The following is a 12,116-nucleotide window of genomic DNA, read 5'->3' on the forward strand; positions in this document are numbered from 1 at the left end:
TTTTGTATTCAGGCATCAAAGATCTTCCAGTAAATGAGACAGCAAACAGCTGGAGCCTTGGCATAATTGGGAAGTATGAGCAGTCTAGCTTTTGGCAGCCTTCCACCACCTCCAGTTTTCCATCCCTTCTCCCCTCAGCCTATACTGTGTCACATTCCCTGAAGATCTTGTTTTTAATTTGATATGGATTGATGCCTCTTAAGATGTCAAGCTGCATCAACCTTTAGAGAACTCTTAAAGACTGAAGAGCTTTCATGTCTCAGGAAAGAATTATTAATGGTATCCTATTTCACAGGGTTGTTATGTGGGAAGGGCTCTGGGAAGTAATGTGGTAGAATATAAAATGGGAGTTCAAAGACTTGGGTTGGAATCCAGACTCTGGGAAAATCAGGGAATAGCTTGGTATGTAAAGAGCACTGAATTTGGAGTCAGAAGACCCAGGTTCAAAACACATTTGGGGAAAGTCATTTCCCTTTTCTAAGTATTTAGTTTTCTCACCTGTAAAATGAGTGAGTGCATAAGGTCTTATATTACAAGCTGGAAGGGACTTTAGAGGTTATCAACCATACACAGTTGGTAAGTACTCTCTTTAATCTTTAGTTAAGGAAACTGAGGTTCAAAGAGGTAGTGCCTTGTCTTATAGCATAACCATAGTAATTAGAAGAGCCAGGATTTAGTCCCCAGATTCCAAAGCAAGTGCTCTTCCCAGTGCAGCTCCCACAACCTGAATATGACTGGATTTGATTCCCCTGCTCCTTTTCATTTGAAGAGTTTCTTAACCTCCTCAGTTTCTTCATCTACAAAATAGGGTAGTAATCTTTGCTCTCCTTATTTCTCAGGGCTGTGGCAAAGGAAATCCTTGAGAAACTTTGAGGTGCAAAGGAAATGGGTAAACAGGCCAGTAAAGGATTGAGGGCAGGGAGAGATTTTGGGGCAATGAATCCTGAGCTGTGCTCTTTAAGCCACATCTTTCTTATAACCATGGTTCAGCTAAAAATCTGGGGTTCTCTGAAAAGAGACAACATTGAGAGAAAATGGCCCCTATTTGATCAATGTGCCCTTCTGCTTGTGGCACAGAGAGCTGGCCAGGGCTAATGCATCTAGATTGGAGCCCTTACTCTGCATCTTTCCAGCTTGACCACAAAATATACAACTGTATTTGAGTTACATCTTTTTTTCCTGGGTGAGTATGAAAACTTCCTATTTTCCTAGAACTTGTGAGACTGACCAAGTCTCCTGGGAGTCTCCTCTCCTCCCACCTTGTGTTTCCTCGTGGTTTTCCAAAAGTGACTGGACACCAGCCAACCTAAGCTTGGACCTCAGTGTTGATTGAACCTGAATCCTCCTTAAAAAAATACAAAACCATATTGTTTCCCAAACTCTTTCAGCAATTGGAGGGCATTTCATCATCCACACTGCTTTTATTTGGTGTTTCTAAAAGTGTTGTAAAAATGCAGGCAAAAAAATTTAAAAAATAGAAAAAAATTTAAACGAAGGCAAAACACCCACATAGGAAACATCCAGCACAAGTTTGAATATTTCTCCAAGCACATAATTGCTCTAGAAGTTTTCTCGAGACAGTCATAGATATTTGTTTATATCTATATATGCATACTCTGGATGTAGGTCACAGGCTCATAGTTTTTAGAGTTTAGAGGAAATTTAAAGAGCATCTAGTTTAACTCTTTAATTTTATAGAGAGGAAACTGAATACCTTAAAAGAGAACTGACATGGTCAGAGGCATATAGATGTGGGTAGAGGTAAAGAGATAGATGTATGGCTATCAGTATAGGTAAATGAAAATTGTTTAGCTGGATAGATAGATGTGTGTGTGTATGGGGGAGAGAGAGAGAGAAGGAAGGAGAGAGACAGACAGACAGAGACAGAGACAGAGACAGAGAGAGACAGAGAGACAAAGACAGAGAGAGAGAGAAGGGTGTTGTATAGGTACATATAGATAAGTAAAGTTAAAGATATATCTATACCTAAGTTTAAGTCTATGTCTATGCATATACGTATGTCTGTCTCCATCTTATATAGCTATACTGAAAAGTGGGTAAAGGGTTAGTCTCAAAGCCAGAAAAATCTAGGTTCAGATCTTGCCTCTGACACATACTGACTGTGTGGCTCTGGACACTGGATCACTTAATCTCTCAATCATTTCAAATGAAATAACATATGCAAAAATTACAGAAATGCTAATAATAGTAATAATATTAATAATAATTCCAGGAAGGTCCCTAAGACTATAGTTGTAGAGAAAGTAGTGACCTGCATTTGTAAGAGGACATTTCCCTCTCCAGGAATTTCCTATGTGTATATGCATACATATACGTATATGTCTGTGTGTATATATGTGTGCATGTGTGTTCATTAAAATGCAATTACATTTATACACATATATGTGCATATATAACTACATGTTCATTAACCATATGTTTAATGATTTCTTCTTGAATTTTTCTAGGAACCAAAGTCAAGCTCATTGGACTACAGTTAACAGATTCTGTTCTCTAATCTTTTTTTTTAATTGCTACATTTGCCTTTCACTATACCTGTGGGCCCTTTCCCATTTTCTATGATCTTTCATTTATCATTAACAGTGGCTCAGTCAATCATATCTGCAAGTTCTTCTAATACCTGAAGATATAGTTCTTCTGGACCAGGTGACTTGAATTCATCAAAGCTGATTAGTTCTCTCATACTCTTCTTACTAACCTTGGATATTAATTCCTTGCTAGTCATATTTGTTTTGATATTTATAGTCCAAAAGGTATTGTCTTTGTCAGGGTAGGGGACAAAGAGCAAAAAATTGAATAGCTGTCTTCTCCCTGTTATCAAGTTATCACCATCCCATCCGCCCCAAGGAATAGTCTTCACTCTTCTTTGTACTTCATGTTTTCCCCTATGGAACTTTAAACAAACATTTTTTTTTTTTTTCTGTCCGTGGCTTCCTTTTAGAGCCTCAGCCCATTCTGAGCTTTAGTACTCATTCTACGGGTTTCAGAGTACCATGCAATACTCATATCCACCCTCTGTTACCCATTCCTGCTTCTATCTTTTATACAAATATTTTGAAATTTTAAGGTGGTTGGTGCCTTCTAATTGTATTCAAATTGGTTTCTTCAGATATTTCCTACTTTTTCTCCTCAATAGAACTATTTCACTTTTTGTCTACAGAATTTAATTATTAGAGTTTCCCATCCCTCAATGACTGATTTCACCTTAGAAATTTAGTGCATGGGAAGCTAACCTTCTTCTGAACCTTTTAAAATCAACTTTCCTCAGATCTAGAGTACAGGTCATAGTATGTCTGTATTTCCTCTCCTCTATTACAAACTCTAAGAAAGTCTGGCCATTTCTCATAACCCCCTACCCCACCAAAAAAAGAAAGAAAAAAAGAGAAAGAAAGAAAGAAAGAAAGAAAGAAAGAAAGAAAGAAAGAAAGAAAGAAAGAAAGAAAGAAAGAAAGAAAGAAAGAAAGAAAGAAAGAAAGAAAGAAAGAAAAAAGAAAGGAAAATTCCAATTATTTCTATGCCATAACTTATTCCTCCCATTAGGTCAGCTCAGATCTGGTATAGAATTTCCCCTTGTTGATTATTCTACTTTTTTAAGGATGAAATTATCATTAAAACACATCAAGAAGGTATTAGTTACTTGGCTTCTGGTAGGAAGTTCAATAGATATCTGGATAACCAAAGTTTCTATGCACTATTATTGCATGCCTCTGTGCTAGACTGGTGATCTATTCCCTGAATTCTCATCAATTTCCTTTTTTTTGTGTTAAGCTATATCCCAATACTCTCTGCCACACTTCCCCTATTTAGCTCTTGGATTTACTCACATAAATATATATTCTTAATGTACAACATTACTCCACTCCCATTACTTATCCTCTCACTTTTGAAAAAAGGTATAACATTTTGTACTATATTCCAGGAATGCATTTTATCCCAACAAATCTCAGTGATAGCTATGAGGTCAAATGTGCCACTTTGCAGTAGGACCCCAGTTCCTCTTTGTTATTGCCTAAATGGTAAACGTTTGTACAGTCATTGGAGGCCATGGATTTTACTTCTGCTTCCTTTCTTGGATGTTATGTCCTTCTCTTGTCTTCAATAGTTTGAAGACCTTTTGCTTAAAGTTCCAAGATATCAGGAACATATATTTTGCCACCCTTTGTTAGGTGTCCTTTATTCTTGACCAAAAACATATTATTTTAAGTCAGTCCGGGATTATTATTCCATTCTTAGATACCACCTTCTTAGTCAGATGTTAATATTCCTAACATATTATATCTATATATTTAATCTTCTGCATATCTTTCCTTCAATGGGCTGCAATGAAGAAAATGTAGCGCCATAATGATCTTCAGTTTCCTGCTCATAATCTTTGCCAATACATTTTAGGTTCCTTCCAGTATTATCATCTGTGCTCATATGAATCACCAGAAATAATAATGATAGTTAACATTTATACAATGCTTTTTATATTTGATCCTTACAACAACCCTGAAAGGTAGGTGCAATTATTATCCCCACTTTACATGTGAAAAAACTGAGGTAAAAAGAAGTAAAAAAAAAAAAGAAGTTAAGTGACTCGTCCAGGGTCACACAGCAAATATACAATATTACAATATAAGTTTCTGAGGTTGAATTTGAACTCAGGTCTTCCTAACTCTGGAGCCAGAGCTCTAATCACAGCATCACCTAGCTACTTAGCTGGATAAAAATGGTTGGCAGTTATTAATTTTTATGATTCTTTGAAGATTCTCTGCTCCTTGAGGTCAGGGACTGTCCTTGGCCTCTTTTTTCATCCTCAATGCTTAGCACAGTGCTAGACATGTAGTAGGTACTTAATAAATGTTTATCGATTGGTTATGCACATAACCATTGAAGTCATTGATTATGGATCCATGCTCCCAGAAGATAACAGACCTCTTTATTATTACTAGATCCACAAATAGCTTCTTTGGTGCCAATGAGCAGGTATGACCAATCCCTTCATTCTAACCCTAACCTGGTTAGGGTCTCTTACACCTGATCACTTCTGAGACTCCACTTTATCATTTTTAACACGACAAGCAACTACTTCCTCCCAAGAGTATTCAGCTACCTCCTTTTCAGAAATAGTCTCAATTTTTGTTTTTGTAATTCTAGGTATACAGTTTTCCTCTTCCTTCCCTTCACCCTCTATGTGATATTCTTCTACTCTCCAACTTCTTGAAAAAAGTCCAGTTTTTTCTTTGCCAATTTAGGTCCCTTTTATGCCCAAACTGAAGCTCTTTTTTAGGTTGTTTGTGTTCTTTGCTTTGTTTAATTGCTTTATGAATTCCATTGTTCTTGATAACTTGGGATGTGGAGAGACATTCCTAAGGTCCCTTTACCTTCTCTTTAAGGAGAGAGATAAACATGTACTTGGAACATAGATGACAGTCATTTGGCTGTGGCAAAAGTGCAAACATTGAGCATACTGCAAGACACTGCAAAATGCACCCTGCTAATGGAGATTTTGAGCTTTTTCTTTCTTTCAAAACTACTTGTAGGTAGTTTTGTGTAAACATCACCTGTGAAGCCTCTTTAAAACTTTTACAATCTATTATCACTTCTAAGTAACTTGATGGCCACATTGAACTTCATTTTCTTAGTCTCAACAGTGCCACGTCTGTACCTCCAGCTTCCCACCTCCTTACGCCAATTTGATGTTTTGCCAATTTGCCCCACTATCCAAACCACTGTACCAATTTACTTTATCCACCAGTGCAGTTTCACTCATCTCATTCTTACTCACCTGCCTCAGCATTTCCTTCTTCCTTTTTCTTTTCTGTACATCTTTCTTGAGACCTTCTCATCAGGTCTTTACTTTCTAATACTTCTGAATTCTCCTGGATTCTACTCTTAGTCCTTCAACCTTTCCTGAAAGAAGGCAGGAAGAGAATCAGGACATGAAGATTGTTGTCCTTTAAGTATTCTTCAATTTCACCCACATTTCTCAAAATTTCTCATCTCCAAATTCATTTTCTGGCCTTCTTCACAATTCTAAATCCCTCCAAATGACCCACACAATTTTCTTCTTATTAAGCTGGAATCTTTCTTTCTTCTAACAAAATTTCTCTTATTAAATCCAAAAATGAACTACAAGTAAATTTATCTATATCCAGATCTATACCTACATCTCTATCTATCACTATACAGTATCTATAATTGTATCTGGGGTTCTTAACCTTTTTTGTATTGTGGACCCCTATGGAAGCTGAAGAAGCCTATGAATTCCTCAGAATAATGTTTTTAAATATGTAAAATAAAATACTTGGGATTACAAAGGAAATAAACTTTATTGAAATCCATCTATCAAAATATTTTTATAAAAAAGATGGACTCTAGGTTAAGAGCCCCTTATTTGCAACTACTTCTATATAATCTGTCTCCCTTGATATCGTATCTATAGAATCTATATTTATATGCAATGGGGCAGGGAGGGAACTGGTAAGCTAAGGTCTAATACGCTTGTATTTATACCCTTTCTAGAGGGTTATATAGAACATTCTCTGCCTGGTTCATATCCAACATAGAATGTCTGTTTGTAGACATATGTGACTGAGGAAATGGTACCATGCAATGATGAAGATTTTTCTAATCGGCTGTGGCACCAGAACAACTTATCTTAGAAGGTGCTGAGACAGAACTGAGTGCATATACAAAAAGTTTGATCTGACTATCTCTTGGTCTCTTTTCTTCGATGAGCTACTGTGTGTGGGAGGAATAGCTGGCTTCATCCCCTTATGGTCACCATTTATCTGTGAGCACAAGGTGCCTGTTTCTTGTATGTTTATTCTTTCCTGGTCTTAGGTGAATGAATATTTTAAGACGGGAATGACCAGGCAACTGTGAGAGTTTGAGAGGCTCTGAGATTCTTGAAGACTTCCCACCAGTGACTGAATGTGATAGTAGTGACCACCATTATGGTAGTGGCTGACAGAGAAAGTGCCTGCACACAGATGTAGAAAGAAAGTCACTTGAGGACCAAGACGGCAGCAGCATCAAAAATCATGACTCCTTGTAATAGAGAGAAAAGCTGGCTGTGGAGTCTAGAAAGTCAGTTACCTTCAGAGACCAGCAGAGAGCTATGTGGAGCTCCATGAGGACTCCATGAAGGGAGAAAGACTTCCTGGGCCAGGAGCTGTGAGGTACTCTTTTTCCATATGTGTTCTCTACATAGGCGCTTAATTTAACATGCTTTAAGTGTGATCTTACTCTACCCAGGGAAAAGGTGTCCCCAGTTTGGGAGATCATTTTGTAACCATTTGATATACTTTTTCTATAAACCTCTTTTCTGAAAGTTAATAGAGCTTGATTGATAATATGGAACCCACTAGTTGGGGCTTAGAAACCTTAACAGTTAAAGATTACCTCCTAGAACCCCGAGACAAATAGTAGCTATTGCCCTCTAGGGACTCCAAACTACTAGTGTGAATCTAAATTGAGAAAGTGAATCTAGAAGAGGTGCTACATCTATGTCTATGTCTATGTCTATGTCAGCAGAATTACATTGTGGATTAAAAAAAAACTAGTCTTGAAGATTTGGATTTAAGTCATGCCTCTGACACATAAAGGCTTTATCACTGGGAAAATCACTTACCCTCTCTATTCTAGATAGCTCTCTATCTCAACCCTTGCTGAGAAGGTGCTGACCTGTATTGGTAGATTTAATTTTCCTCATATGGGAATGAAATATTGTTATAGAATGCAAATCTATAGGTATTTTTAATTTAGATGTAGGTTCACACTCATCTATTTACATTATGCATTTCTAGAAAGATAGGCAAAATGGGGCAGCTAGATGGTGCAGAGGATAGAGTGCCAGGCCTGGAATCAGAAAGACCTGATTTCAAATCTGGCCTCAGATGTTCACTAGCTGTATGATCATGGACAAGTCACTTAATCCTGCTTGCCTCAGTTTCCTCATCTGTAAAATGAACTGGAAAAGGAAATGGCAAATCAATCCAGTATGTTAGCCAAGAAAACCCCAAATGGGGTCATGAAAGAGTCGATGTGACTGATACAACTGAACAATAACAACGTCAAGGTGAATAGGGTACATATATAAATTATCATGAAGGTTTAAAGGACTGTGGAGAAACCATAGGTCTGCAAAATTATAAAAAAGCATTTTTCATTATCTGTAATTACCCCCTAAAAGTCTTTAAGAGTAATTTTATGGAATATTCAATTCCAGATCCTTGAACTCTTGGCAAAGCAGACTTTCCTTGAACACATTCTCCTTGACATTTATCCCCTAGGTTGGAGAAAAGGCAGAGAGGAAAGATGCAGGAAAGGAAGGTAGGAAGAAGGAAGAAGGAAGAAGGTGAACCAGGCCCATTGGCACCATTCTCATAGGAAGCCAATGGGACCCTTTGAAACTCTCCAGGCATTGAGCTAGTTGAGCTAGCCAAAATACTCCATTCTCAAACTATTTTCTTTAATAATTTGTCAGGGAAGAAGAAAGTCTGTGATTGCATCAGCACAGGTCCTTCCTTTCTCTACTGTTGCAAACCACAGCCCATCCATACCTCAGGAGGCTGTTAAGGAAGGTTTAGTGATGTTGGATTTCTGTGTTGGTTAATGCTTTGGCTTTGGAGGCCAGGAGAGGAGATAAGGAGCTTGCACTGAGCACTACTTTTAAAAGTGGTGTATTTGAACAGAAAAAGAGAAAGAATTATGGCAAAGAAGGATGTTGCATGTTTTAGAAAACACACCCACTTTGGAGTCAATAAGTGGTAATTCTGACTCCTGGAATCAGCAAAATAAAACAAACTGGGGTCAAGAAGCATCAAACGCTACTCACATCAATCTTTTAAAGGGTTTGATGGTGAGGGGAGGGTCACTAAATGAGGAAGCAGGGCAAGGCCAAGCGGCAAGGAGCTTATCTGGAATACTGTGGGGATAAGGGATATTAAGCATGCAATCTGGTAGTTTCCTAGTTTTATTAATTATTATTGGTTACCAGATACTAAGCTCAGTTGTTTCTATTTGCTGAAATAGTACAGGTGCTGTCAGTGGTCTCTACATTTCAGTGTCCTGGGACAAAGTCCGAGTAGCCCTTGCTTAGTTATGCCTATACTGTCACTCCCTTTGTGATCTTCCTCTCTCAGGAGTGCCCATTTTCTCATCTGTAAAATGAAGGGGTTGTGCTAGATGATCTCTAAGGTCTTTTTTTTAGTTATAAATACGAGGATAAAATTAGCTATAAATACTTGGATGACATGTGAAAGATCATCCTGTTTCACTGACCATCTGGAACCCCCCAAATGGAAAAATGCCACTTTTGCTTATCCTGAAGTCCTTAGGGGTCAAGGAGGGAAAAGCCTCCACTGCCTCTAATTGGGTTCTCCTGGAGAGCTCAGAGACTTAAAAAAAATTCCTGTTAAAAAAGAAAAAAAAAAGCCCAGTGCTCTTCAGGCAGATTTTTTTAGGCTCTCATTTTATGGGTTTTGGAGGATGATCTTGGCGTGGGCAGATGGGGAGAAATAGTGGTTACAGTCTTCAGAGGTTAATAATTCCTGGAAAATCTTCTGGCAAACATCACTGCCCTGAAATTTCACAGAAAAGGTTCATTTGACTGTGCCCAGGCTAAATGAGTTTTTTGTCTTTATGTCCTTCCCTCGTGGAATTATGAGTTTGCATGTTGCCTTTTACACAAAAGTGAGGAGCCTTTGCCAAAATATACAACACTTTTCTCTCCAGAATTCTTTCTTTATTTACTCTGGAGTTTGAAGACTTGCATTGGAGACATATCTTTTGCCAGCGATATTTCTCTAAGGCTATTTGCAAAGTTGTCCTCTCATTTTCAGACGGAGGTTAGCACCGAGCCTCCTTGTCCATGTTGTGTTCAAACATTTCTTAAGTTCCACAGGCATAGGTAAGCACTGTGGGATAAATTTGTGCCTCTAGGCAGAATGCCAATTGATGGGATCTTCCTTTAATGCAAATGTCACTTTTTGGGGGACCAGGCTCCCTCCTCTTTCAGAACAGACGCCTGGCTCTGCTTGTTATAGCTGAGGCCAAAAAGATTTGCTGGGTTTTTTTTTGCAAGTGCATGAGTCAGTTTTGAGGGCTGGAATGGTTATGAGGGGGGCCTCAAACCCCATCCAAAATACATACTCATCAGAAAGTCCTGTTTCCCATCCTTGTTCAAGAAGCAGAGCAATTTAATAGAAAGAACCAGCTCTGGCTTTGACATGTATTAGCCAAGTGATCTTGGACAGGTCCTTCACTTTATTGAGTCTCAGTCTCCTCACCTGTAAGGTGGATCTAATTCTTATACTATGTCCCTCATAGAGTTGTTGGGAGGGAAGTGCTTTGAAATATTTAAAGTGTGATACAAATGGGAGTCATTTGCTATAGTATTTTATTGTTGTTCAGTAATTTCTGACTCTTTGTGACCCCATTTGGGGTTTTCTTGGCAAAGATACTGGAGTGGTTTACCATTTCCTTCTCCAGATCATTTTACAGATGAAGAACCTGAGGCAAACAAGGTTAAGTGACTTGCGCAGCATCGCACACCTAGTAAGTGTCTGAGGACAGATTTGAGCTCAGGAAGATGAATCTTCTTGACTTGAGGCTCAGCACTCTGTCCACTGTATCACCTAGCTGCCCTTTTTATAGCATAGTGAAGTCGAGAAGACCTGGATTCAAGTTCCTACTCTGATACATACTACCTGTGGAACTCTGGGTGAGACACAATTTATTAATGTGCACAGGGTGCTCTTTAATATTATATATTACAAATGGGTCATTGTTCCACATTGTTAGAAAGAGTTTCTATGCTGGCACTCTCCATATCAATGAAATGACAAGTCTGAACAACATTGACAGCAACAAATTGTCTTTATATTACTCTCCCGTTCTTCTTCTTTCTCTTATTCCTCCTGGTTTTCATTCTCTTTTTCATTCTCTCTTCACCCCTCCTCTTTCTCCTTGTTATTTCTTCACAAAAAGTCCTCCACTATCTCATTGTTATCTGGCACATAGTAGGCATTTATTAAATGCTTATGATTTCACTTAACTCTGAAGGCTATGAGAGCATAAGCTTTCCCAGGTTCTCAACAAACTCTGAGGGTTTCATCCTTAGGCATGGTGCCATCTACAGTTTGAAGATCAGTCCATCTAAGTACACGGAGACTCCTGCTGAAGGTTGGTGACCAGAGAATGAATATTTCTGGCCCACAGCTACTCATTAAACTGGCTAAATAAAGCATAGCGGGATTGTATTTGTGTCCAAAGAGAAGGGACCTATATGATGAAGTCACAGATCTTCCTTTTCCCCTTCTCCTTGAAACATTGAAGTGTGCTTATTGTCATTGCTAAAACTTTAGAAGTGAATGTTTAATTTTGCCCCCTCCTACCCCCACCTCCCATCCCTATTCTTTCATGGCTGGTGCTGAAGGCAGTGGCAGGCTCTCAAGGAAGGGGACACTGGGAGAGTTAAGGTCGTGGGACTGTTAGGGTGTGACATGAATGCAGAATGGGGAACCTTGTGCCCACTTAGAAACTCAGAATTTTAAAGCTGGAAGATGATGCTGTTGTGTAACTCCCTTCTTTTTAGAAGACACTGAGCGCTGAGAAGCGTGACTTGTGTGATGTTACACATAGCAAGTTAGCAGAACAGGGAATAGGAGCCCATGGCTCCTGACTCTCAGTCCCATGCCCTTTCCACCACACTACACTGAACAGCAGCTCAGTTCTGAGAACAAAGACAATAAAGCTTCTTTTGAAACAGCAAAACAGAGCTCAGCCTTGCACGGGCCCTGATAAAGGCTTCCGTCCCCTCTGATTCCTGGGAACAGGCACTCTGATGAATGGGTGAGGAATACCAAAGGAGGAATCCTACATGGACTCCATTCAACAAGATACATCCCTTCTGCATGGCAGCCCAGGACAGGGGGCTTTTTCCCAAAAGCCATCCAAGTCACGGCCAGGCAATGAGCTGAATCAATGGCTCCAGACTCAGCACCAGAAAAAAGGGCCCTGCTGTTCCCATGACCATGTGATGGACACCTCCACTCTGACAGAGACACTCTCCCCCTTTGCTCCCTTCAACAACCCCACCACTGAGC

The 12,116-nt window shown here is 39.0% G+C and overlaps 1 long non-coding RNA gene across 1 annotated transcript in view; it reads left to right on the plus strand.

Annotated features, from left to right (window-relative positions):
* Positions 1–491: 491 nt before the first annotated feature.
* LOC114033479 overlaps positions 492–12,116 on the plus strand; it is a 23,575-nt gene continuing 11,950 nt past the window's right edge. Inside the window, exon 1 of the long non-coding RNA XR_003567986.1 lies at positions 492–576. This is a non-coding gene — a long non-coding RNA (uncharacterized LOC114033479). The remainder of the gene's footprint in view (positions 577–12,116) is intronic.

This window comes from Vombatus ursinus, unplaced genomic scaffold, assembly GCF_900497805.2.
Source record: "Vombatus ursinus unplaced genomic scaffold, bare-nosed wombat genome assembly UNPS02007284.1, whole genome shotgun sequence".
NCBI classification, from domain to species: Eukaryota; Metazoa; Chordata; class Mammalia; order Diprotodontia; family Vombatidae; genus Vombatus; species Vombatus ursinus.